At 47.4% G+C, this 21391-nt stretch overlaps 1 protein-coding gene across 1 annotated transcript in view; it reads left to right on the top strand.

The window, feature by feature from the left end:
* Positions 1-501: 501 nt before the first annotated feature.
* The window catches only part of LINGO1 (leucine rich repeat and Ig domain containing 1), a 922926-nt gene continuing 902036 nt past the window's right edge, over positions 502-21391 (top strand). Inside the window, exon 1 of the mRNA XM_086959297.1 lies at positions 502-541. The gene's annotated coding sequence lies outside the window, so the exon portion shown is untranslated. The remainder of the gene's footprint in view (positions 542-21391) is intronic.

Genomic DNA, 21391 nt, shown 5'->3' with positions numbered 1-21391 from the left:
AACAAGCTCCCAAATAGGAAGTTTTGTTAGGTAAAGATAAAACAGAAATATCCCATAAGCGCAAAAAAAGTTCTCGCAGTGTGTGGGATAAATTGGTTTTGTTTCGTGTTCGGTACCGACAAGCTTTCCCTGGTAGTCCTGAACAGGAAAGAAGTACATTGGAAAGTCTGCCCTAATTAGAGTATATGATCCCAGCTATTCTGACCAACAGCGCAATATCTGAGGGGCAGTCAGTCACAGGTTTGTGCTGCCAGAGCTAGCATAGGTTCTGCCATCAGAAACATGGCAGTTCCCTTCACTCTAAAAAGAGTGGGTAACCATTAGTTTGGGAGTGGAAATTCCACAACGCTTTTGATCGAGTATCGTGTCTGCCAAACTCTTAAAAGAGGCCCAATGTCTTTTACATACACTTTGTCAATATACCTTTAAAGATGTATACATATAGTGATTACTTCTATTCTCGTTTGTATTTCAGGCATAATTTCATCAGTGCAAGAAACTGTCGAATCTGGTGCAAGAAATCTGGCATCTCTCTCCAGATGTGAGTATTGTGCAGTAGGAGGCTGGTACTCTACATCCGTCGCACATCAATTATTCACAAATCTGTTCAGACAGTTTTCAGAGCTAAACTGCTGTTCTCAAGAGGGATTGGGGGAAAATCTGCTGTTAAGGAGGAGCATGAGGATGTTAACAAAAACCTCAACTCTTTCATTAATGTTACTTGTCAGCTGATTCATTAATTCCAGCAGGAAAAACTCCGCTATGCAATTATTGTTGCCTGTAAACACTCAGCAGTTCCAACAATGTTATGTGTTACACAGTACTCACGTTTCATTAATGTCAGCTGTACACACTCACTAATTTCAATAATTCTATCTGTGAAATCATAGCTGTTTCATTAATGACAATTGTAAAAATGTAGGGTTCAATAACGCCACGAGTAAATAATTAGCAATTTTAACACTGTTGTACGTAAACACTCAGCCTATTCAATAATGCCACATGTGATCACTCTGCTACTTTTTAATGCCATAGGTAAACACTCGGTTGTTTCTGCCATTTGTAAAGTTTTAGCAGTTCAATAATGCAATCTGTAAAGTGTCAACTGTTTCAATAGCCCTGGATGTAAGCACCCAGCTGTTTAATGAACATTATCTGTAAACACCCAGCAGGTTCAATACTATCATCTGTAAACACCCAGCAGGTTTAACACCTTCGCTGCGGCGGCTATTCCGCCGCAGCGCTAAGGGGTCCGGGCGGCCGCGCGGCGCGCCCATGCTGGTGACGGAACCGCTCTGTCACCAGCCTCGGTTGAGCTGTGCTCATGACGGAACGGTTCCGTCATGGCCCCGCCGGCTCAATGGAACGCCCAGCGCAGGCGTGGAATCCGCGGCGAGTGGGCCATGACGGAACCGCTCCGTCATCAGCACAGTGCTACCACAGCTGATGACGGAGCGGTTCCATCATCAGCATCGAAGGAGTTAATACTATCATCTGTAAACACCCAGCAGGTTCAATACTATCATCTGTAAACACTCAGCTGTTTCACTGATGGCACCTGTAAACTTCATCTATATCATTCATGTAATTTCTAAATAGGATGGTATCAGTATATTGTCTGTTAAATATCTTGGTACAAAAATATTGCAGAAAAAATATTCACGAGCAAAATAATGGCAAGGTAAGAATATATTTGCTATAAGGTAAGTATAGATTTGCTATACTAAACTCCAAAACTACGTACCTGAACGATACACATATTATCAAGGTATAAAAATTAGAAGTTAGGAACAGAAAATCTATACTTATCAATATCTACTTACCTTCTTGATGCTTTGGTTGTTGATATTTTTAGTGCAATATTCTTGAGGCAATGATATTTCTGTATTCAATTTTCTGACCAACAACTTTTTTTAAACTCAGGGCTGATTCATAAAGAGCCGCCAGACTCATATGAGGCCTTGCAGTCACGGCAGGGTGCTGCGCTCGTGGCTGGACCTCCACAATGAGAAACTGCAATGCGGAGGTCCCACCATGAGCGTTGCTTCCAGGAGATTGAATTTGCAGCTTTGTGATTTACAACTATAACCACAATCATAAATTCAACTGATCGCAGCATCTATTCTCAAAGCCAGTATCAATCAAGGGTTTATATAGCGCACTATTCACCCCTGAGGGCCTCAAGGGGCAGGGGGAAATGGAGGGGAGGGGGGGACGGCTCTGGGTCAGTTGAAGAGTCAGGTCTTTAGGTCTCTCCTGAATGTGTGCAGGGTCAGGGAGCGTCTGATGTTCACAGAGACCTCGTTCCAGGTTTTCGCTGTGATGTAGGAGGAAGCTCTCCTGCCAGTTCTGTTTCTGCAGATGCGGGGGACCTCTGCCAGGGCGAGGTCGGTGGAGCGGAGGTTCCTCTTGGGTACGTGGACGGATAATCTCTCGTTGAGGTATATGGGTCCGATGTTGTTGAGGGATTTGTAGGTGTGGGTGAGGAGTTTGGAGCTGATCTACTTTTCGACGGGGAGCCAGTGGAGGCCTTGTTGGTGTTGGGTCATGTGCTCGTGGTGCAGTGTCCCAAGGACGAGTCTGGTTGCAGCGTTCTGGATGGTTTGGAGCTTGTGTAGAAGAGTTTTGTTGATTCCGGCGTTCAGGGCGTTTCCGTAGTACAGTCTGATGTTTACGTGTGTGTGTGTGACTGTCCTTCCGCAGTCGGGGGATCCATTTGAAGGTCTTACGGAGGATGCGAAGGCAGTTGAAGCTGGTAGAGGTGAGTACGTTGATCTGGCGGTTCATGGAGGGGGAGGTGTCAAGGATGATGCTGAGGTTTTGAGCTTGTTCTGTAGCAGTGGGTGGGCTCCTGAAGGCGTAGGGCCACCAGGTGTTGTCCCAGGTGGAGGTGCAGGGTCTGAGGATGAGGACCTCGGTTTTCTCTGAGGTTAGCTTCAGGCAGATGTCCTTCATCCAGGCTGCCACGTTCTTCATTCCTTCCTGAAATTAGAGTCTGGGGTCTTCGGGATTCTTTGTGAGCGAGAGGATGAGCTGAGTGTCGTCTGAGTAGGATATGATGCTGAGCCCATGCTGTCTGACAATGACGGCGAGGGGGGCCATGTAGATATTGAAGAGCATGGGGCTGAGTGATGATCCCTTGGGTACTCCGCAGCTGATTTCCGTAGGTTTGGAGAGGAAAGGAGTGAGTCCGATCCTCTGGGTTCTGCCAGAGAGGAAGGATTGGATCCAGTCGAGTGTGGCTCCTTCAATTCCCATGTTGTGAAGTCTGGCTGCGAGCGTGTGATGTTGAAGGCTGCAAGAGGTCTAGAAGGATGAGGGATGCGGTGTGTCCCTGATCCAGTAGCATTCAGATGTCGTCGGTGGCGGTGAGGAGGGCGGTCTCGGTGCTGCAGTTGCTGCGGAATCCAGACTGGAAGGCGTCCAGGATGGAGTTCTCTTCTATGAAGGTGGTGAGCTGGGTGTTTACGAGTCTCTCGGTGACTTTAGCCGCAAAGGGGAGGAGAGAGATGGGGCTGTAGTTTTTCAGGTCCGTAGGGTCGGCTGTTGGTTTCTTGAGGAGGGGTTTTACCTCCGCCCGTTTCCAGTCGTCTGGGCAGATGATTGATCTGAGGGAGGCCTTGATGGTGTGTCCTAGTTCGGGTGCAATGACGGCGGCGACCCAGTGGAAAATGTGCAGTGGTCAGGGGTCCATTGGGACTCCTGAGTGGGTTCTCTTCATGGTCGCGGTGATAAGTTCGATGCTAGAGGGATCCCAGGACGTGATTGTAGGCTTATCGGTGGCAGTGGGTAGGGGGGTTGTGTTTGTCGTTGGTTCACTGAAGTTGTTGTAGAGGGCCTTGATATTCAGATGGGAGTAGGAGCTGAGCTTGTTGCAGAGTTCCTGGGAAGGTGTGACGTCCGTGGCTTCGCAGGTGGGTTTGGCGAACTGCTGTATGACGTTGAATAGTTCCTTGGCGTTGGTTACGTTGGTCTGGACTTTGTCTCTTATGAAGGTCCGTTTGGTGGCTCTTATGCGCTGGTGGTATTCCTTCAGGGCGCTTTTGTGATTGTTCCGTGATTCCATGGTTTTCAGGTTTCGCCAGGATTTCTCTAGGTTTCTGCAGGAGCGTCTGGCTTCTTGAAGCTCTGTGGAGAACCAGGCGGCTTTCAGAGGGCATTATTTGGTGGGGCAGAGGGGTGCTAGCTTGTCGGCACAGCAGGAGACCCAGCAGTGAAATTCCCTGGCTGCGGAGTTGGTATCGTTCGTGGTGATGGGGGGGGTTTGACGGAGGGTGGTGCTCAGGTGCTCCTCTGTGACCTTGCTCCAGTACATTCGTGGCGGGCATGGGCGATTTTGGGTGCGGTGGTGGAGTTGAAGGTGAATTGGACGCAGTGGTGGTCAGTCCAGAGGGGCTGGCTGGTGTGGCTGAAGCGGATGTTAGTTTATCCCGTGAAGATGGGGTCGAGGGTGTGACCCTCTCTGTGGATGGGCATGTTGATGAGCTGCTTCATTCCTAGGTTGTCGAGGAGAGTGGTGGAGTCGGGGTTGTTGTAGTTGTCGAGATGGAAATTCAGGTCCCAGAGTAGAATGTAATCCATGCAGGTGATGGCCTGGCGTGCGGCAAGCTCAGCTATGGTTTTTGCGTGGTGAGTGCGCAATCCTGGTGGTCTGTAGATGAGATTGCTGCGTAGCATGGTCCTGGGGCTAGTCTGGATCTGGAAGTGGAGGTTGGAGGTGTTCTGTGTTGGATTGGAGATCACTCGTACTGGATATGGAGAGTCGAAGGGGGGTCTTGTGTGCGATGGCGAGTCCTCCTCCTGGGCGGTGCGGGCGGTGTTCGGAGAGGATCTTGCTCAGTCGACGTGTTTTCCAGGGTTGAGTGCGTGGAGGCTGGTTGAGACGTAGCAGTGGGGTCTGGGAAGACCAGGGGTCCTGGCGCCGGTCGCGGTCGGGTCACGGACAGGCGCAGACGTGCTTATCTAAGGCGCACCTTTGGCATGTCCGCTGCGCGCGACCATGTAGCGGCAGCCATTATGAAGGAGAGGGGGAGGGACGTGCAGCTGGAAGGCAGGAGCAGGGCGGTAGGGGGAGGAGTCACGGGTCAGCGGTAGTGGAAAGAAAAACAGAAGGGAACACAGCTAGGACAATGAGGAATATAACAAAAAACAGATGCAGGCTCAATCAGATAAAATTAAGCACAAAATTAAGCACACAATGCGCAACCAGCGAGAAACCGGAATCAAGGTAGACTCGAACCCTGCAACAGAGGAGCATGCTTCAGAGGCTATGCAGGGCACAGTGGAGCTGCCGGGGAGAGTGAGATCCTAGGACCGAGGTCTGTGGCCTTCTGTATAGGGCAGCAGTGGTTTTATCCAGCCTGAAGTGATCTGCTGTCTCACTTCTCAAAACTAAAAGTTAAGCAGTCTAGACACAATTATAGCTGTGCACTAGTGGAGTTTAGGGGGTGTCGCAGAATTGGACCAGGAAGTTGTTTTGCACGTCTGAGCTACATGAATGTTTCCGGTTTTGGTTTATTGACAGGACAGTAGATCAGAACCAGGTGCCTTGACAGAAGTGTATGTGGAGCCCCTCACAGCAGAGCACTGAGACAGAGAGTGGAATGTTTGGATTGGTGCACTTTCACCCAAAGCTGTAATGCTATTGGCTGCTCCAAGTCAGTATTGAGCTTTATTACTAGTGTTGCACCTGGCATCAGCTTTTGGACAGTAGTGGCATTGGATGCTGCTTGTGTGCATAGATGTAAAATAAAAGTCCTTCCATGTTGCAAGTCCTTTAATTGAGGACAGTGTGATAACTACAAGTGGTAGAAGAAAAGTGTGTTACAGTGGAGAAGTTGATAAAGGGTAATCTCAGATATGACCTATGAAATTCAGCTGTTGGAAGAGGAACATGATTACACCTATAGTAGAACATTTGAATGTTGAACACTTCATGGCAGACAATGAAGTGCTCCGGGCTACTAATGTCTGGTAGAAGCCCGGAGAGCAACACTCCAATGCTTTTTTCATTTCACACCTATTGTTGTGAACATAGGCCTCTTGGAGCCACAGGGGATTTAATCCCCATCAGGCTCCGAGAGACCTTTGTTTTTACAAATCTTAACTTTGTGCCCTCTAGGGGTGGAATATTCAATAGCCTTAGAGTCCTCCGTAGTGGGCTCTACTTGCCATTAAATGCCCGCTCCCTTGTTAAAGGCTCTCGCCTTCGGCCACTGGAACGGGCCATTCATGGCTGGTAAAACCCACTATGGAGGGCTCTAAGGCTATAGTAAAATTCACCTGTCTTCTGCAGTAAATGATGGTGCATTGGTGTTTGTGTAGGTTGAGGATAAAGGATCTAAGACACAGCTGTCATTGCAAATGTGTTATGGAGCTACTTTAACGTTCAGGCTTTATCAAATAAACGGGTAATAGAATGAGCGACCCAAGTCAATACTGGCTGGCTGAACAAGGTTCTTTCCCCACAGCATTTATTAAGAAGAGGTAGGTTTTGAAGTGGAAACCAAAAAATAGGAGTCTTGATCTACAAGTAGGACTAATCAGAAGTTTCATACAAATTATTGATCACCCAGCATCTCATAAGACTCAACCTCGTTGAGCAAGCTAGGGTAACCATACACGAGAAAAGAAACCTAGAGCATGGCTGCAGAGCTAGAGGACACATTTTCACAGTGCTCCAGTCATGGAACATTTGAAGATCTTAACTGCAGACATTGAGCAGCACGAGAAAAGAAACCTAGAGCATGGCTGCAGAGCTAGAGGACACATTTTCACAGTGCTCCAGTCATGGAACATTTGAAGATCTTAACTGCAGACATTGAGCAGCAGCCTACTGAGGAATTACATCGTAATACCAATAGAAGGCATTGACGAATGTGCAGTTAATGTCTCCATTCAGACAGGCCATGCCTGTCCTATCAGCAGTCACAGCTGCATCAAAAACTCAAGATGTCTGTGTCAGATGTGAGACTATCAGCCAGTTCTGTCTTTTCAGCTAACATTATTTTGTATCCTGCCGCGAGTTTGAACTTCTCCTTTGATGATACAGCATTGTAAATAGTACTAGCATATCATACCTCCAAGTGGGCATGCAGGTCAGCTCTGGTAAAACAGAGAGTGAGGTTCTAAAAATAAGTCGCTTCGATCGACCTGAGTTCTGTAAAATGTCAAAGAACATTAAATGGACCTTCAACGCGAATCATGCCATGGCTACCTTGTATTGCATCGCAGCATTTATGTAGTTCTTCATACCCCTGAAGAGGCTTCGAACATTCAGTAATGCACTGGTTTCCTGTTCTCCTTTCAGAGTGTGTGATTGGAAAGCTGCTGGGTGTAGTAGTTGCTTTATGGGAGCTACCTGGTGAGGTGAAGGTGCAAAGAGATGCCTCAAACATGGTGCATTTGCACATGCCATTTTGCCAGTGTGTATTGATCATCATCTTTATCTTCCAATCGCATAGATGGGAAGAGCAAGGTACTTAGAGCTCCCCGGAATGCTAAGTAATTGTTAGTATATATGTGAGTTCCAAAAGTTGCTCTGTGTGGAAGGAGAAAGAGCACCTCCAATTTGTGACCATTGGCAGCCGGGAGTGCTGAGGTCTTAGTTGATTATGGGAATGAGTTTTTGTTGGATTTTCTGTTAGATCTGTTTAAACCATTTGCATCATATTCTTTGCAGAGCAGTACCTCTCTACTACGGCTCACATTGTATTGCAAATGAGAACAACATTGAAATGGTTTGCCAGCCACATTTACTCAAAGGGCATAATACGAAACGTGCTATAGCCGACAACACTGATGATTCAATAACTCCACTAGCATGGGCTTGCCCAAGCAAACACAAAACAAAAATAACCAAGAACCGCAATAGGTAGAGTCCTTAAATTTACAATATAAAACATACTGACTCACAATAGGTTATCCATGAAACTTGGCAGAGTAAACATCATGAAGAATAAAAAAGCACAAGCCTGAACACAAGTAATGATAGCAATGCAATGCAATGGTCCTCTTGTGGTCCTGGTGGAACACAATTACAGTAAGGACTTGGGCATCTCTGCTTCTGTTTATTTTCATTCTCTGGTCAAAACCACTTAGGACGTTTTGAATTCGACTGCCTAACTTCCGTAGTGAGTAGCAGGTCCTGTTAAAGTCTGTGGAAGGATGGAGGGAGGCCAAAGTAGACACGACCATTAAGTGAATACGTGGTTTGATATGTTTTTTACACCTGGGTGAAATCTACATACTTTCTTTTGAAGAAATTTTGCGAAATGCCAGCACTATCATGTTAAATGTGCAAAAGGCCACTGACATTTTGTACTATTGTTTAGCACCGATATTTTGCCCTAAGAAATAGTGCAAAATCACACATAATACATACAAAAGCCACATGCGTTCTGGTCGTTCGCGTTGTTTCCATGCTCCAAAGTTAGGATTATTACCTGAACGAAATCTCCACTATGCGTAGTGGCATAATTTCTGACATTTTGAGTAACAAGCATAACATGAAATTACGCGAGATCACGCCAACCTAGAAGCAATTTCGCCCAGGCTTCATATTTAAGCATTTCCCACCCACAAGGATTTGGGTGCTTGACAAGCCCATGACAGGTAAGTTAAACTGAGAGACTGAATTTAACTTTGCATTATTGTATCTTGTATGTTGGTGCTCTTTTTACCTCTATAGATGCTGTTTCGATCGCAGCCTCCACTGGACATGCTCTCTATTGGAAGAGCACTGGTGGTCTCAACCCGTCTTAAGCTCTGTGTGCTCAGTCTAGCAAGATATTGAAGTTGAAGGAGGGAAGGGGTCGGAAGGGTTCACAGTTCTCTGCCTCTCTTTTTCATGATACCTGAGGCTTAATTTGAGCGCCTCAGTAATCCAATGAATTGGATTCATGCAAATGAAAATGTATGCTCGTAATAGTATAACAAGCTTTACAAAAATTTCTCTAGGTGTATTTTTTCTTCACATAATTTTCTCCAGGTAGTATCTGTCAAAATGTATACAGGGAAAAAAAACATAAGCCTCCAAGGTTGGCAGCTCGTACAAGTGAAAAAAAACAAAAACCTTCAAGGTTGGCAGCTCGTACAAGGTAAAAAGTGTAGCTTTGACTGCTTATCTGATATTCTGTCCTGCAACACTTATTATCCAGCTTTAGGACTGTTGCTTCTGGCATCCCCTGCCCCCTAACTAACTACTCTACCACTTGGAAGAAGCCCTTATGTACCCCCATTGTGCGCCTTTATAGGGAAACGTATGGCAAGAAGTGACCCTGGTACTAGGTTGACACTGAAGACTGCCATCCAAAAACCGAGAGCCGAGAGAGGTTCTACGCCTTCCAGTCCAATCTCTTTACCACTTCTCACAGATGTCACTGAAGACTGATCTCTGTGACAAAATCAGTAACCCACTGAGTTATCCCCACAAAATACAGTTCTGTGAACTGTATGGTACTCATTTTTTTCTTTTCAGCAGACATATTAATCCCAACTTTAACATGAGTCAAAACAGCCACTAGAGAAAACTCTAATCAAACTTCAGTAGGAATATTAATCACCAGAGTTATCTTGACATTTGTATTGTGGCCTGAAAACTGCTGGATACACAAGGAACTCTGTAACAGGTGTTTGTAAACGTTTTGTGATCACAACACATGCCCCAATTCTTTCCCCCTCTCACTGCCTCCAAGCTATGCGCCAGGAGGAGCTGCACCGGTCGCACTGTCTTAAAGCCTGCCCTCACGGATGAGTTCAGGGTCTCTCCGATGGGTAAGGGGGAATTCCAAGGATCCTCTTCAGAAATCAGCCACCTTCGTGCCAGCTAGCTCTGCCGCGAACATTTAAAAATGAAGTCTAAATTGTTTTCATCAAATAACTTTGAAAAATATTTCGTCCTTTTACCAGTTTGTTACTTGCAGTTCATAAGTTATAATTGTAATATAGGACAGTGACCTACCTGTGAACTGTTATCAAAAAGCTGCAGGCAAACTCCATGGTATAGTATGAAGAACTAGGTTGTTGGTTGTGGGACGTGTGAATCCTTCTCAAGCAACAGTTACAATCCTGGTCAGGTTAAACCTCAAACAGTGACTAAATTAAACTGGGCTTAGCCCCCTGGTAGCCTGGCACAAAAGCAGTCAGACTTAACTTATAAGAAATGTGTAAAGTATTTATGCAGCACACAAACAGCACTAAAGTGAAATCCTACACACATTAAAAAAAATAGACTAAGATTAAATGCATGATTTGATACCATAATGACAAAAATCCAGTCAGTAGAACTGCAGATATGCAATTTCAAAGTTTTAAGGTTAATGAATCACCTAATAGCACAAAGCGTCAACCGTGAGTATCTGTTGTGCCGGACCGGAACATAGTCACAAGCTCAGACCGACAGTGATGGAGTGTATGCCGGATATAGGGACTAGGTTAGTCCGGCTGAAGATTGTACCTGATGTCCTTGGTGCAGGAGTGTTGCGTCGCGTTGCATCAGTTTCGATGGTCAGCTGCAAGTGTTGCGCTGTGAGGTCCTTCATCAAATTGCGCCACACTGAGTCAGTTTCAATGAGGAGCTGTGAGGGCTGCGACGCGAGGCCCTGTGTCGAGTCGTGCTGTGTCTGTTCCAATGAGGAGCAGCAAGGGCTGTGAGGTGCTGCGATGTGGGGTCCTGTGTCATGCCGCGTCGCACTATATCGGTTCTGAGGGTACCCCCAGTTGGGCCAAAAGGAGTACATTCTAGTACCAGCCAAGGGTCCAGTACCTGGAAGGCACCTCTTGAGCATCAGGACTCACTCTAGCGAAGGCCAGAGGCGGGTGCACTTGAGTATGGGCAGCCAGCCAGATGCGGAGCAGGTCTTTGGAGCTTGTCATGTCCCTGTAACTCAGAACAGGAGGCCAGTCAGCTAGCCCTTGGAGTCACTCCGGTGGTTCTGGGTTCAAGGAGCAGGTCCAGTCCTTCCTCAGGCAGAAGGGCAGTCCTTCCAGCAGCAGGGAAACAGAGCAGTTCTTCTTATAAGTCTTCCACAGGTCCATAAGTGTTCTGAAGAGTGGGTATAAGAGCCCTATTTTTATACCTGGTGCCCCCTTTAAAGTGGAAGAAACTCCTGGAGTTTTCCCCCAACAGAGGTGTTTGGAATGTTCTGCCTCCTTGCCCCAGTTTGTCTGCAGTCACAATAGACTAGTGTGAACTTCTTTGTGAACTGAGGAAGTGTCTTTGAAGTGCAAGTGTAACAGGTGACATCTCTGCCTCCTCATCAAGTCAGGATAGTCCATCTGACCAACACATTGGCCCTCTACCATGATATTGTCTGGGAGGAATACATAACGGCCACCTGCTAACTACACTTAGTCATGTGACCCAGAAAACAGGCTGCAGGCACCAAATTGTTATGACAAGAAAATGCCAAATTCCTAAAAGTGGCATATGCAGAATTGTTACTTAAAATCCAAGTTTACCATGTAAGTTAAATTGCAATTACTAAGACACCAAACATGACATTCCCACCTGCACCTACACAAAAGTTATCACTTATTAAATGTATTAAGTTAACTCAATGTTATCCTACGGGAAAGGAAGCCCTTGCAATAGTGAAAAATTAATTTGAGAGTTGTTCACTACCAGGACATATAAAACTAGTACATGTCCCAAATATTAAATGCAACACACCTTGCCCTGTGGTCTGTTTAATGCAAAAAGAACAATTGATGGATGGAATGCTGAACAATGGCAAACATTCACCCCAGTACAGAGATCTGGGTCTAAATCCATCATTTTGTTGCTCACCATGCCATTTGTTTGGATCCAGCCATATGCAAATCAGTCTTGACCTTTCTCCCCATGGAAACAGTCCAGCTCAAACTGCCAGGCCAGGTCCTCCCTGGACTGGAAACAAGCATCATGGGGCCAGTTTCAGAGTGTCACCCCTCATCAGCCAGGCTAGCTTGACTACAGTGGCATGGTGAGCATTGGACCTACATCTGGGCATACCCGTCCCACTCAGGGTGATAAATGCAAAATGAACAATTGACGGACAGAATGCTGAACAATGTCAGACATTCACTCTAGAGTACAGAGATCTGGGCATAAATCAATTGGGTTTTTTTTCACCATTCCATTCCAGTTTGGACCCAGCCATATGCAAATCAGCCTTGACCTTGCACCTCATGAAATGAAAAGAGATTTATAGAGCGCAAATGCATGCCCAAAAGAATCAAGGCATGAATAACAGTTAGTCCTGGAGTAGGGAGCACAGCCAGAATGAGGTTTCAGTGTTTAGTGACCTTGAATCCTCCTTAAAGGATGAAGAGCCAATGTTTTAAAGCCTTCCGGAAAGGGGTGTGGGCCTGGAAGCTATTCATGAAACGAGGAAGATAATTCCAGTGCCTGGCCGCTGCCACTGAAAAAGCTCTGCCTCCCCATCCTACTTGTACATTTCGGGACAGTCACCTGATTCTGGCTTGAAAACGGGAGCTGTCTAGTTGGATTGTACCATTAAAACCTGGTTTGGTCCAGTATTGCGCAATGCTTTGTGAACAATACATAGAGCTTTAAAGACAATACGTTTCTTCACAGGTAGTCAGTGGAACTTCGATATTCCTGCTGAGACTGATTGATGTTTAGGAATATCAAAAATAAGTTTTGCTGCCGCAGTTTGTACCAGTTGTAACTTGGACACAGCAGTCTTGTTAATATCCAAGTAGAGTGCATGCAATAGACCAACCTGGATGAGATCAGCGCAAGAGCCACTTGCTTGCCTTTCGAGAGAGGAATATAGAGTAACAGCTTACTTAGAGTTCTGATAATCCAAGAACAGGTTGAACCAGTTCGATTGACCTGCAGGTCAAATGACAAATTAATGTCGACCAACACTCCAAGTTTTTGGGTGGAATCAAAAGGGGTGGGTAATGTGCCCTGCTTTCCTGCCACCAGAGAGTATTCCATATGGATGGCTGGCTCCCAAAGACTAAGACCGTAATCTTTTCTCCGCTGAGTCTGAGATAGTCCTTGCCCATCCAGATGGATACTGCCTGCATACAATTTCTGAAGATGGTGGAGATGGCCTCTGTATCTTTAGTGATTGACACAATGCTTTGCGTTCCATCGGCATACAAGAAATTCTGAAACCTGACAGACCTTATGAGCTTAGCCAGTAGGGAGACAAATAGATTGAATAAAGTTGGGCTCAAGGAGGACCTCTGAGGAACCGCACACGGCAAGATGAGAGGTTCAGAAGAGAATTGAAATAAGATTACTCTCTGTGACCTGTCACTGAGAAAGGAAGTTAAAGCTTGAGTGCTGAGTCTGTGAGGCCCAATTCCTTCATCCATCCTACAAGCAGAGTCCAGGAGCTGGTACCATGGGAACAGTCAAGCCCCAACCACCAGGCCAGGTCCTCCCAGTACCGGAAACAAGCTCATGGGACCGGATTCAGGGTATCAGGCTAGCTTGACTCCAGTGACATGGTGAGAATGGGGCTCATGTCTGGGCATACCTGTCACACTCAGGGTGACAAGTGCAAAAAGAACAATTGATGGATGGAACGCTGAACAATGTCATTCACCCACAGCACAGAGATCTGGTACTGAATCCATAATTGTTTTGTTGACCATGCCATACCAATTTGGACCCATCCATATGCAAATCAGTCTTGACCCACCTCCCTGTTATTTTTACTATGGTCTGTTTAGGGCATACCCTAGTGGTCAATTATGTGTAATAAAAAGGAAGGTTTAGGCTTGGCAACAGTTTTATTTCTCGAGGTCGAAATAAAACTGCACACATATGCTGCAATGGTGGACCTGAGACAAGTATTTAAAGGGTTATATAGGGGAGTGGCACAATAATTGCTGCTGGCCCACTAGTAGCATTTAATTTACAGGCCCTAGGGACATGTAGTACCATTTTTCTATGGACTTACAGATAAATTAAATGTGTCAGTTGGGTGTCATGTATAAAGGAGACAGCAAAAGCACCTTAGCACTGGTTGGCAGTGCTAAATGGCACAGAGACCTAACATCCAAGAAAACAGTTCAGAAAGCAGGAGGGATAAAAGCAAAACATTTTTGGGTGACCCAACATAGAGGTTAGAATATTATTTGTTTCCTCAGTCTGTCATTAAACTAATACATTCTTACTAGTAGGGCCAACCCCAACTATTGTGGTACGTTTTGAACCCTTAGTTTGTGCTTTGCTAAACCCAACACTCTTTTAATATATTGCATACTAGTGTGGCTGACATGTGATTCCTACACATTGCAATGTATATTGTCTTATTTAACATTTCCTATAGACTGATTTACACACCTAGGATTCATTGTCTCTGTAAACGTATGTAATGTAAAGTGCTCTAACATCCTACACTCGTACGAGTAACAATATTAAACAAATGAAATGTATGTTAGAAAGGGGCTGTGGAGCTGAGGGGCACTGTTGGAGGATGTTAGTGAGGGAATCCATGGAGAAGGTGGTATGGGTGGAGGGGCACTAAAAAAGATTGTTGCAGCGGGCACCGCCAATGCTAAAGCTGGCCCTTCATCCATGCCCTAAGTATACTGATTCGTAGTGATCTGATGCCCAGAAAGTAAGACCCAGAATGACAGGCCCTTTGAAGCAGAGCCAATGAACTGGGAAAAGTAAAGGTGGCTCCAATGGATTCCTTAATGGTTGTAGAGAAGTGAGGAAGTGAAGGTGATCCTATTCTAGAGATCTGGGTGCACCATAGATCCTGGTGTAGGCCAGACAATTGCAGCAGATGGCACAGTGTTGTGCCTAGGGATGTAGAGGGCTGCCCACCCTATACCACATGACAGCACAAACCAAAAAGTTAGCATATGATAGATGGCAAGATTGAGACCCTGAAATCGTGCTTAGAGCGCACGTCTGAACAACTTTACAAGAAAGCCTCTAGTATAGAGATGGTCAATCAACAAATTTCGAATGTTGAGGATGACGTGAGAACATCTGAATCACTGACATCATTTAGTCCACATACAGAGGCATCATTAGAGATGGACAGGCCAACAAATTAACAGGGATAGACAAGCCAGATCCAAAATATGGGTCTGGCTTGTCTCTGAGAGCCCATGTACAAGTCGAGCTCTGCAAATGTTTGGCATATAAGTCATGCAACAAAAAGCATGTTAAAACAAGCATTGGAAATGCAACCAGTCTCCCATTTGTTTGAGTCAGAGCTATAAGCATTGGAAATGGCAGGCTTTCACCCATGTATTATGAAGCAGATGTAGTGTAGTGTGTAGTGGAATTATGTGGGTTAGATTGGATTAGTTAGTTGTGTAATTGTGTGGTATCGAGTGGATTTGGGTAGGGTCAGTGCTTAATTTGTGTCGGTGCTTTCCGGTGCTTAGCACCGCCACTTATTTATAGGGGCCGGGGCTATATGCATTGCTGCATGTCATTGACGTTGATAATAATTTACCTCACTACTGGATTTAGCAGTGCCACTGTTTTATTATGGAACTCGTCTGCAAGTAATTGCTGTCTGCTGAGCTCGTCCAGTACTGCATCAATCTCTGATGATATGTTCTGCATGGCCCCTCAGTTCAGTGTTGCTGCCCAGTGGGCAGGTTAGAGCACTAATTTGGACAGGATTATGCTTCTGCGGGGGTAAAGTCTGTGCGAGAGCAGGCAGATTGCGCTTTGCCACAACCCCAGTATACTCGCAGGGGTCGGCCGCACCCCACCACTGAGTGAGTCATGGTGACTGGTTCATTCAATTTCAATTTACGGACGGCCATTCATCTCCCCAGTCAGCGTGACCCGATGACGATATTGGCGCCGAGGACTCAGGACTGGCAGCAGGAGCATTAGAGTAGCCACTACTAGCCACCGCCGTGGCAACAGCACCAGGTGAGGATGGCAGGCCTAGTGCCCTAATCAGTTAATAAAACAACAGCCTAACGCATCGCAGTCCAATGTCTGCAGCTAGTGTGCGTCCCTGGCTGGCCGCCGGGTTGTTTTGAAAATTATTTATTCTCAAACTCTTCAGACTGGTCAGATATCATACCACCGGGCTTTTCATACACTACCAGGTTCCAGGACACACCAGGCAGGGATATCTCCATTCCAGTGAGGACCCCACTCTGATTCTTATGTGGGCCTTCACTCGATGTCAAAAGTCATGTCCCCAAAGAGGCATGAAGTTCATTATTAACCGAAGCCAGGAGAAGTACAACCACTCGCCGCCTGAGCCTAGACAAATGTGGTTTCGGTTTTGACTTAGGTTTCGTTTCAGAGCCTCCCGAGGCAGGGGAATGAAAACAAGCATTTACAATGCAACGGTTTCGCCTTTGGAAAAGTTTGAGCTATTGGCATTATGAATGACAAACTTTTTATTTATGTGTTAGTTTTGAAAACAGATAAATAAATGGCATTGTCATTTACAATGGCAATAGCTTAATCTCTCGCAAATGCGATTTGTATTGCAACTATTTCACTTATCATTTTGCACTACAATGAAAACTGGCTTGTGCATTTACTCCTGCAGAAGAGTATCAAGAGGAGAGGCCCTGTTGCAGACCCGTGGAGTTTCAAGTATCTGTTGTGCATCACCTCATAACAAACAGCATAATTGTAAACGGGACTGAGAAAACTTTTTTTTTTTTAAGAGGAGTGCCCCTCTAAAAGAAAGGCCCCGGTCTCTACTGCTTTCTTTTACAAGGACACACTTGGTTGTTGTGAGGCGCAGGTTGAAAAGAGAAATTGCGTTGTCAGTCCTCGCCCTGGTCCAGTCAGCAGGGCCACATTGGTGCTGCCATACCCAACCTAGCGCTGCCAACTGCATGCCCAATGAACTCAGTGCAGCAACGTGTGCCCACCCTCATGCTAAAGCAAGCCACCCTGTCCTGAAGGCAGCAGCCCTGGTTCCGCCGCGGTGTCGCCGCCCTGGTCTCCCTGGTCCAGCGGGTGTCTTCCTGCTGCGCCCGCTCTCTTATCGACCAGTCAGTCACTTTCCCTCATCCGAAGCCCTGCTCCGTGCTGCACGTGTTCCTACCCCGCTGCAGGTGCCCCTCACCCGGGGCAGCTGCCCTTCACTCCTTCTGCGGGTGCCCCATTTCTGTCTCCTCGTGCAGCTGCCCTTCACAGCCCCCCCTTGCAGGAGCCCCTTTCCCTGCTGCAGGTGCCAGTGTCTATCTCCCTTGTGCAACTGAACACCCCCACCCTGCTCCCCACGGTGGTACACCCCTCGCCCTGGCGAAGGAGCCTCGCTGCCTGACGCATGTGTCCTGCGCCCCTCTTCCGGGTGCACCAGCCCCACTCCCAGGTGCCTCGCCCTCATCCTGCTTCCCCTCTGCATCCCCTGAGCCCTAGTGCAGAAATCTCACTCCAGGCCTCCCTCTCTCCAGCGCAGTTAGCCCTGCCCCTGGAGAATGTGCCAACTCTCCCTGTGCCCTTGGTCCATGCTGATGTAGTCCATCTCGCCAGTAAACGTGTATCAGTCTCTGAATGCAGCTGTCCCTCATCTGCACGCGGCAGTCTCTTTTTCCCTTTCGTGCAGGCCTCCCTTCACTTGTGCAGCTCTCCCTCTCAAGGTGGTTTCCCCCCATGAACGGGCCCCTCTCTCTAATGCAGCAACCCCTACCCCACAGGTCTCCCTTTCCTGGTCGAGCGCCCCTACCCCCTACTGGGAATGGGCCCTTCTTCTCTTATGCAACACCCTGTCCCCGGAGCGGTAGTCTCTCGTCCATGTCTAGCACTCAGTAACCCGCTGCTTTATGCCCCGGCACGGCTCGGCCCCGGCCTCTGAGATTATTTACACGCACTTTATGGCTCTGCTGGGCCGGGCGCATGTTCTCATCAGCAACAGGGTCAATACTGTTTGCATTAGGGGGTGGGGAGAGGATCAAGTGAGCAGAAAAACAAGAATGGATTTAACCCAGATGTTTCGTAATTCAGTAAATAATTTCCTGTATATTTAGCAGGTGTCGGTAATACCGAGCAGGAATCCTGTAGCTCACAGAATCTTTTTCAAGCAGCAGTGACTGCTGGAGAAGCACATCCTTGATGTCCGATCATGTTGCTTTCATCTAGGATCTTTCTTGTTAAATTATTGCCGTTTAGACCTTGGTAATTATTTTGACGGCTCCATATATACACGGAGAACGGTTAAGTTTGCGAGCAATCATTGAACCTGGGGCACTGTGCGTATTGCTTTTGTGGAATCGTTTGGCCATGGCTGTCTCTGACTTTTTGGCACTCAAATATTTAAAAGTCCCTTGAGAATATTGATTTGAACTTACTTGCTGTCCTAGATCAGTTTAGTGCATGCAAGAATAAATCAATTTAGCTGTATATTTCCACAGGCCCACAAGCCTCTCGGTGACGAGTGGCAGTTATTGTTCAAGCCCCGCTGCCCCAGCACCGACGGCCAGGTGCACTTCTACACGGAGGACTTTAAAAATCCTTTAAATTACTTGAATGTATCCCGGGAGAGTGCACTCGTCTCGGGGCACGACAGTGTCACGACAGCCCTCGTGCAATGGGTGCCCCCTCCCCTACACGCACATATATGCACACCCAGGCGGACACACACAAACAATACACACTCTCACACTGATACTCAACAACACGTAGACACATATGCAGAGACATACAGACGGACGAGCTGACACGCACAGGCACACTCACTCAGACATACACAATGCGCAGACAAACATACACACATGAAGAAACCCGCACAGACCCACGTGCACAAACACACAGGCGCATATACATAGTACGTTCACACTGTTGAGCTTCACACGATACTCCTGATCTTATGTGTCTGTTTCCAGTTTGCCGAGGCAAAGACTACAGGGAGCAGGAACGGCACACGGACAACGGGAGGGGGCGGGGGCGGGAACGGCACACGGACAACGGGAGGGGGGGGGCGGGAACCACACACGGACAGCGGGAAGAGGGGGGGGGGGCGGGAACGGCACACAGACAGCGGGAAGCAGGAACGGGCACTCACCTGGACTTCTTCCGCTTGCACACATTTTGCGAAATACAGTGACATCCCGTAATTTCTATCTTCCGAAACATCGGGATCAGCTGCGGCTCGGGAGGCGGGGATCTGCTGTGGGAGGGGAGGGGGAGGCAGGGATCTGCTGTGGGAGGGGAGGGGGAGAGCAGAGGCCGTGTTACAACGGCATCGGGACCGGCTGCGGCTCGGGAGGCGGGGATCTGCTGTGGGAGGGGAGAGGGAGGCGGGGATCTGCTGTGGGAGGGGAGAGGGAGGCGGGAATCTGCTGTGGGAGGGGAGAGGGAGGCGGGGAGAGCGGGGATCAGCTGCGGCTCGGGAGGCGGGGATCTGCTGTGGGAGGGGAGGGAATGCTGCAAAGACAATGGGACACAAGGGTTGTTTTGCTTCTGTGGGAGGGGAAGGGGACACGGACGGCTGGCGGGAAACGTGCACAGGACAGCGAGGAGGGGGGAGGGGGGACGGCGGGAGGAGGGACACATAGTAAGGCAGGACAGCAGCAAGCACGGCCCGGCCGGACCAGATTCGGGGGCGTTCCCGGCTTTTGGCTGACGTATCATGACGTAGCCAAAAGCCAAAGATTCTCGGGAACGCCCCCGAATCTGGTCCAGCCATGACGGACGCCTCTCTGTTCCAATGGCTAGCCTCCATTTATGGGGCTAGCCAATGAGACACAGAGGCGTGTTCAAGGCACCCATACTAGAAACTACAGATTTCTCTGGAGGCGGAGCTTACAGCTCCGTCCCCCAGCGAAACCTAAAAAGCGACTCACTGGGAGAGGCCAAGCCCTGTGTGGCTCTGCAACCGCATACTCCTTTTTCATGATATGGGTAAATAAATCCATACTAACAGGGTAACACTAAATAGCACCTCTTCATTCCAGTAGGAATAATTAATATTCCTTTATCTTTTAAGTTATGGCGTGTGCTCTCTTTTCTTATGTAACATTGAATGAACGTAGCAGAGCGCAACCATTCATTCCCGAAGGGGTCTCTGTTTTTAATTACCATAATTACAAGTCATAAACGGGTCTTTAAAACATTAAAGGCTGCTTCTAAACCGGTTGCCTTCTTGCAAGTCAGAAGTCTCTCTGAAATGTCTACCCTCTGCTGTTAATTCGGAGCCAGGGTGTTACTCATTAAAGAATGTGACTCTTGGGTGACGGGTGGTTGCGGGGCTGACTCGGGGAGTGTTTTCTGCAAGTTGCCAACCAGAGGCCAGCCCATGACACGTTTTATGGATTGACAACTATGCTGAATGCCGGAACGCTCGCGCGCTGGAATGCTTCCTAAATGAACATGAAAGCCAATCCGCGCGCGCGGAATGTTGTCAGGAGCACACGACATGGATGTTCGTGAGGACGAGTACACGAATGCAATGCAGTCCAGGTTGTCTTTCTGAAGGGTAAAGAGATTAACCAATCACAAGGGAGATCGGACACTAAAAAGTTAAAAACGTACGATGTCGCGGTACCTACCATTAGAAAATACCCTTTAGAGATTTTACTAAAGAACACAGTCTGTATCTTAGTTATCTATCACTGAGAATGTACATATACAGGGTAAACAGACACATCTGAAGTATATAAGCAAACGGGGGCTAGGACAAGCTTTTAAAAGGAGTAGCCCTGCCTTTCTAATTGTTAGTTGCCAGCACTAATTGACCGGGCTGTGCACTCAAGTGGTCGCCAGCTGTGCTTGTTTCCACGGAAGGAGACCCGCTTCTGCGTGTTTCGTTTAAGAGCGTCTTGTCGTAAAGTACTTCTCGGCATAGTTCGGCTTTGCACACGATGGGGACATTTTCCAGCCGCCCAGACTTTTATGTACTCTTTAGAATTAAGGCGTTGCCTTTATAAATAAATATAAAGGAAATAAGGGGGTGTCTGTGTATATCTCTCTAATTGCAGGTCAGGCTGCTTGAAAGCACAGGTCACCCAGAGTAAGCCCAGTCTTATTTTGTGGAGAGTGCCGTGAAATGTACTGAATAAGCGTGCACTTCAAAAGACAGGCTGTAGTGCTTAGTGGCGTCACTCGTACACCTGCATTTGACGAGCATACATGGAAAAATGGAATAGGCACTTAAACACTACTAGAACAACAGACAACACGCATTCAGCTTTGAACACATGCTAGTGGCACAATAAAAATACCCCCCTCACTGCCAAGGTGATGAGCCCACCCCCGAGTCACCCATATCTCACAGCTATTCGTTGACCTTGGCCTCAATGCCGCGACCCTTCATGGGTCGTTGGCCCCTCCTTGGCCCAGGGGCTTGCATTACTCCCCTGATGCGTGCAATAGATCCTGATGAGAGGTGGTGTACGAGATAAAACAGTTTAAGCTGGGGGCATGGTGAACTTCATCCTGTCAGTATAAAGGAACTTTCGTTTACAGCCTCCAATCCACTAA

This window comes from Lissotriton vulgaris, chromosome 2_2 (genome assembly GCF_964263255.1).
Source record: "Lissotriton vulgaris chromosome 2_2, aLisVul1.2, whole genome shotgun sequence".
In the NCBI taxonomy this organism is placed as follows: domain Eukaryota; kingdom Metazoa; phylum Chordata; class Amphibia; order Caudata; family Salamandridae; genus Lissotriton; species Lissotriton vulgaris.
The sequence above is the reverse complement of the archived record's forward strand: the minus strand, read 5'-3'. Positions and strand labels throughout refer to the sequence as shown.